The following is a 6,821-nucleotide window of genomic DNA, read 5'->3' as shown; positions in this document are numbered from 1 at the left end:
TTTAAGAGCACAAACTTCAGAGTCAGACTGTGGGTTTGAACTCTGTGATCTTGGCTAAGAGACTAAATATATGCGTGTTTGTGTTTTCTCATCTGTAGCTGAGAATAATTATAGTACCTTCCTCAAGCATTGTTGCGAAGACTAAAATAAATTAATACTGTAAAGTATTTAGGTCCCAGGTACTAAATAATTGCTCAGTAAAAATAAGCTATTGTCAATTATATTGTATATGAAAATGTTACATTAACCTTGTAACACTTCACCTATTATCTGGGTTGTGTATGCCAATTCATATATTTATTTAATGGAATTACACATTCTCCTCATCTATTGACTATCTCATTATTCGACATTTCACATACAACAATAGTAAAAATCTGCTATCTGACTAGTTTGCACATTAACAACATACATCTGGCAGTAATGAATGCTGAGATGTGAGACGAAAGTAACACTGGCTGTGATGGTTGAGGTTATGTGTCAGTTTGGCTGGATCATAAGTTTTAGTGGTTTGGCAGTTATGTAATGAGGTAGTTTGGCAGTTATACAATAATGTGCTTTGGCAGTTAAGTAGTGTAGTCACCCTCCATTTTTGTATAATGCCCATTTTCACATAACAACCTTGTCTTTGGAACCTAACCATGTCAATAAGTGAGCAGAGGGTGGGTGTAGTTCTCTTAGTTTAAATCTGATTTTAATATACAAAGCAAGTTGATACTCAGAATATATAGGAAAACTAGTTTTGATGTCTCATACAAGTTTATTCATATTTTAATCTTATAAATGAATATGTCTTATCCTTCTTCTTTATAGTTTTTGCTACTAACAAGTATTTGTACTTAGTAAATATTTCTTGATGATGAGAAATTGATTACCAGTTTTAGAAGGAACTCTAGCAGGAAATGAACAGACTAAGATCATTGTGGCAAGGAATCAATGACAATCTCAAACTGAATTTAATTAGAGGAATTGTGGAGAGAAATGAAGCTTGGTGAAAATTCAATTTTTATGCTCCAAAGTAAAATGATATAATGAAAATGATGTGGGATGTGGCTTCATCCCTGGATGTTCCATGACCTTGGGCATGATCTCAGATGAGTAATTTCATCACAAGAATCTCTATAACCTCATCTGGACGATGGAAATCATAAAATTTCATTGGGATGTTTAAAATTGTTAATACAGGTAATATGTGGGAAAGTGCTTGGTAAGCCATAAAATTAATATACAGATATTAGAGTTGTTGATATTCTGAGAGGCATACCAATTACTCTGAAGAAGGCCCTATTTTTTTTTTCCTTGCCATTTGTTTATCCAAATTACTTATAGTTGTATAGTGTATTGTGTGGGTACAAACTTAATTCCAGAATATTATCCTCAGAATAAGAGGGATGTGTATCATCACTGGGGCTAAATTTGGGTTAAAGAGAGAAGTAAGGGAAGGCTACACTGCCTCAGGCTTTCTTGTAGTTGCTTTAATTCTATTTCAGTCTTCAGAATGAAAACTGATGTTCTCTCTTTCTCCTCACCTCACCCTTTCTATCCCTTTTCATTAATATCTCCAATCACTATTATAACTAGTCTTGACCAAAATGTAAAACAAGGCAAGTGGTGAACATTCCTACCTCTAGCCTTGTTAACAACAATATAGTATGTTCTACTAGACCCTAACCATAAGAGAATTAGAAACACTGATTTTTGTAATCAAAACATTCCAGTGGGTCTAAAAGGAAGGATCTGACCATAGGGATTTCAACTCACTGCTAGGAGAGATGTAGCTTACGAAACCGCTTTGAAGAATGCATTGGAATGGGAAAAATCAGAGAACCACAAAGTTCAAACCTTGGATTTTAATAGAAATCACATTGTTTAGTAGAAGTCAGGCTTTGTCTGCCTTAGTGCAACATTTTTTGGGACTTATTTATTGTCAGTGCTCCCTAGGCTGTGAAGCCCAGTGATTTTCCTGCATAACTCATCAGAGACTAGATTATTTCTGAGACAATAAGCAACTTCTAAGTCATGGCAAATAATTGGGGTAGGAAATGGGGGTGGAGGTGGTCTATGATAAGTGCATGATAATATGTTCTCTTATTAACAGAAGAATTAAGCTGTTCCTGATTCATTCTCAGGATGATAGACATTTGTCATTGAATTGTTTCATGATGATGGCTTTGTACTGACCTATGTGGCCTTTTTGCCCATTTCTTTCATGCTCAATGACCAGGGAGTCTAAGCCAGCTGGCTGGGATGTGGAATCTGGTCCAGAGGTCCAGGAGAAATTTGTAATTGTGAGGTAGAGCCAAGCCTGACTCATTCAGAGTGGGAAGCCATTGTCCCTTAGCATATGTGAGCTGTTGGTTAGCATTGGGAAGCATTCTGGTTGTTTGGGCAAGGTCTGAGAGAAAGCACTTAGATCCCTGCTGAGCTCATTACTTTAAATTAGTTCCCATGGTCTGGTGGCCAGCACAAGAGGGCAAATTCTATAAGGTAGTGGGAAAACTGTGTATAGGGCAGTGTGAGGGAGGGGAGATACTCTAAATTAGGAATGAGATTCAGTGAAGCTTTCATGAAGAAAAGGGCTATTAATAACCTAATTTGTACTAGATAAGCACAAACTCTGTGAATTATGGAGGCTGTGAATTAAGGAGGCAGGTTTTTTTAGAGCAAGCTGAGGATGGGAGGAAACTCCCAGAATGCTAGTGACAAGTGACCAGAACAAGGAGTAGTTAATGCCATGCTTTAGTTTTTTCCCTGTAGCCTTTCCTTAAGAGATGAGCTTTTGTAGTTAACTTCTCTGTTTCCCTCTTGTGCAAAATAGGTGATGACATTGACTCTCTTCACAGGAAAGCACTAAGTGAGGATTAACTGGGTAATGAGTGCAAATTGGAAGGGTGATGGAAATGCTCAATAAAATTGCTGATAGATTTCTCCCAGTGGGAGAATCCCTTGAATGACCCTTTCATCTGGGTCTTTCCAACAGTGTGAATATATCTCCACTATCTTTGCAGTCTTCTCCAGACTTCCCCTCTGAAACTTTGCCACTGAGAAGCTTTGAAATGTTCATTAAAATAATTCTTCTGATTTTCTCATCAAAAGCCAGAGGTAGCAGGCCTCATTATTCTGTGTAAGGAGAACTAAAGACAGGAATTTTGGCCAGGTTGCCAGTGAATCCCCCATTTATGCCCTGAAGAAAACAGCTTTTCCAAAACTATTACTTCCTGAGTATACCTTGCACAAAGTTCTCAAGGGCAATTTAATAAAATAAGTATTCAGAATTCTTAGAAATGTGAATGATACTGGCCCAAGTAATTCACTTTCAATCATAATCATTCATCTTCTCATTAACTCTTCTCTTCTTTACACTGGCGTATCTATCTTGTATTCAGAGAATGTAAACATTTTTGGATTTGGAATTAACTGGTGTTCTATTCCAGCTGCCATGCAACTGCCTGAAAAGTCATGTTCCTGATAGACACTAGACTTCCTCGGGCTTCTCATTCTACAGTCATGGGTATGTTTGCACAGAATAGTGGAAAAATAGACATGAACAGGCTTTAGTAATCACAGTCCACACTTGTTGTTTGACAGAAGAGGAATCTGAGGACCCAAAAAGACCTCTTGGCTTACCCAAGGGTTGACACTTATTCGGCTGCAGCAGAAACTAGAATCCAGGACTCCTAACTCTTAGTATATATTTTTTTCCTAATGACGGAAGCTTAATTATATGGCAAAGAACCATGGTAGTGGAATGGCTAAAGCACTAGGCTATTAACCAAGAGGTTAGTGATGTGAAACCACCAGTCTCTCTGCAACATCAAACTCATTGCCATTGAGTCATTTCCAACTCATAGAAACCCGATAGGAAAGAGTAGAACTACCCCCTCAGGGTTTCCAAGACTGTATAGAAGCAGACTGCCATTTCTTTCTTTCAGGGAGCATCTCCTTCTGTAAAGATTACAGCCTTCTAAACCCTATACGGCAGTTCTAGTTCTATTCTGTGCTGTAGGGTCACTATGAATAGATTAGATTCAACAGCAGTGTGTTAACAATGTGGAATCTAACATGTAGAGAAATTATTGTAGGCAGATCTTATGGCAAAGAATAAGAACACCTAATCTGTTTAAAAGGAGCTCTGGTAGCATAGTGCCTAAGGTACTTGACTGCTAACCAGAAGGCTGGTGGTTCAAACCCACCAGCCACTCCTCAGAAGAAAGGTTGGGCAATCCTACTTCTGTAGTGATACTGCCTTGGAAACCCATGGAGGGGTTGCTATGAGTCGGGCCGACTTGACAGCACATAACAACAACAACATTTATGGTAAAATCAGGAACTAACAATACAAAATTTATGATTGGTACTCGTGATTTAGAGAAGTATAAGACAAGACATCTCAAAGTAGGAAAAAGAAAGAGATTAGTACAAAGTACATAGATGGACTTTTGGGATTGTTTACAAGCTCAAATTGCAGAAATATGTGACTACAAGGTGATGTGCAGAGTGGCCATAAGATGATTACAATGCATTGTGTTTTAAGTACATTCTGCTAAGAGAGATTAGTCTTATTACTAAATGCATTGATTCAAGTTCTATGTATATACAATTGCCTGATTTAGCAAATAAAAATACATCTAGTTAAATGTGAATTTAAGACATTCAATCATATGTGAATGTCAGATAAACAATGAATTTTTTTTTTTTTTTTGTACAAGTTTGTCCTATACAATATTTGGGGCATACTTATACTAAATTCATATATATATATATGAAATTTAAACTTGTTTAGCTCTTTTTCCTTGTTGTTTCTTCCATTTGCTTTAGCTACTCTCCATTCAAGAGCAAGTTTTGGAGTCTCTTCTGACATCCATTTTGGTCTTTTCTTCATTTCCTGTCTTTTTAATGACCTTTTGCTTTCTTCATGATGTTCTTGATGTCATCCCACAATCCATCTTGTTTTCAGTCATTAGTATTCAATGCATCAAATCTATTCTTCAGATATTTTCTAAATCCACTTGGGGTATAATCAAGGTCATATTTTGGCTCTTGTGGACTTGTTTAATTCTCTTCAACTTCAACTTGAACTTGCATATGAGCAATTCATGGTCTATTCCACAGTCAGCTCCTGGGCTTGTTTTGGTTTGAAGATATTGAGCTTCTCCATCACCTCTTTCCACAGATGTAGTCAATCTGATTCCTGTCTATTCCATCTGGCAAAGTCCATATGTATAGCCACTGCTTACTTATATTGTTGAAAAAAGTATTTGCAATGAATAAGTTGTTGGCTTTGCAAAATTCTATCATGCAATCTCCAATATCATTTCTATCATGAATGCCATATTTTCCAACCACTGATTATTCTTTGTTTCCAACTTTTGCATTTTAATCACTAGTAATGATCAGTAAATCTTGACTGCATGTTTGATGAACAAAAAGTTCATCTGAACTTTTTGGTAAAATGTTGGTAAAAATCTTCAATTTCCTCATCTTTGGCTTTGGTGTTACGGGCTTGGTTAAATGAAATCATGCAAAACAGCAAACAATGCTTCAAGTAAATAATAGCCCTAATACCAAGAAAATTCCTATGAGTATGAAATGAAACACAAGAAAGTAAATAATATGCATGACTTATTAAAGTAAAGGATAATACAAGCACAATTTAAGAAGTGGGACAATATATCTGCAAGTATAAAGCAAAAGACAATAATATCAATTGTCTGCATAGGCATTCTTATCTGTCAATGAATCCATGCTGTTAAAACAAGCCAACCTCAAAAACAGTAAGTATTAAGCAAAGTCCAGTAATTTCAAGAGCTGGCATGAGGCCTTGTTCCATACTCTTGGGAGGAACTGTACTTCTTGATATTGTCTGCTTCTGGCCACAACAGTGTTTGAACTTTAAGTCCTTCTGTAGGTTCAACAGTTAGGAAGGTACTTTAACTGTCTTTAGTTATGATAGTTGAATCCAAAATTTAACTTCCTGTTTATTTATTTATTTATTATATTTTTTTGACCACCGCCGTGTAGCTCACGGTTAAAAGGGCCGCCAGCAGGTCATTAGCGGCCCCAGTTATGCATGAGCTCTTGCTCTGGCACTGCAGCTTAACCTTCCTGTTTATTTTTGTTGGAATATTTTGGTCAAGAATTTTTAGGAATCAGCCAAGTAAAACTTATCTAGAGGTTATGAACTTAATTTATAATAATAACTTATAATAATAATTAATTTATAATAATAATACTTAAAATGAAAGACTTGATAGGAATTAATTACAAAAAATAATGTAAAGCCAAAGTCAATTAAAAAAAAAAAACCTTAAGATAAAAATATCTCTAAACATAATGAGTAAACTTATTTTTAAAGATATAACATAATAATCTGAAGATACAATACCATATTATATATAATATAATCATTATATTATTAATGGATGACATCCATTAATCATCGGAACATGGAATGTACAAAGTATGTATCTAGGAAAATTGGAAGTTATATGGAAATATGGAAGATAATACCATATAGTCAGGATATATTAAGAATATACCAAGATTATCAAGTCTCTAAACTTCTGAGTGGTAATAAGAAACTGCATGGATAAATAATGTGAATTCCCCAGTTAAAACTATTGGCTTTGATGATGCTTAATTCAAAAGAAATAAAGTTGTAACCAAGTTAGCAATTTAAAGATAGCAAAATTATGACATAATAGTATGTGATTTTGGAAGGAAGACTGGGCAATCTACTTTCGTAGAGATACCACCTCAGAAAACCAGAGGGGTCACTATGAATCAGAATCAACTTGACAGCAGTGAGTTTTGAGTTAGTA

The 6,821-nt window shown here is 35.7% G+C and overlaps 1 non-coding gene across 1 annotated transcript; it reads right to left on the bottom strand.

Moving 5' to 3' along the window:
- Positions 1 to 6,013: 6,013 nt before the first annotated feature.
- LOC122150145 lies at positions 6,014 to 6,093 on the bottom strand. Its single transcript, XR_006163508.1, has one exon. It is a non-coding gene; the product is annotated as a small nucleolar RNA SNORA76 (small nucleolar RNA).
- Positions 6,094 to 6,821: the final 728 nt, after the last annotated feature.

The sequence above is a fragment of the Orycteropus afer genome, unplaced genomic scaffold (assembly GCF_000298275.1).
Source record: "Orycteropus afer afer isolate SDZICR_OR568_19922 unplaced genomic scaffold, OryAfe1.0 scaffold00095, whole genome shotgun sequence".
NCBI lineage: Eukaryota > Metazoa > Chordata > Mammalia > Tubulidentata > Orycteropodidae > Orycteropus > Orycteropus afer.
This window is presented reverse-complemented; position numbering and strand designations above follow the sequence as displayed.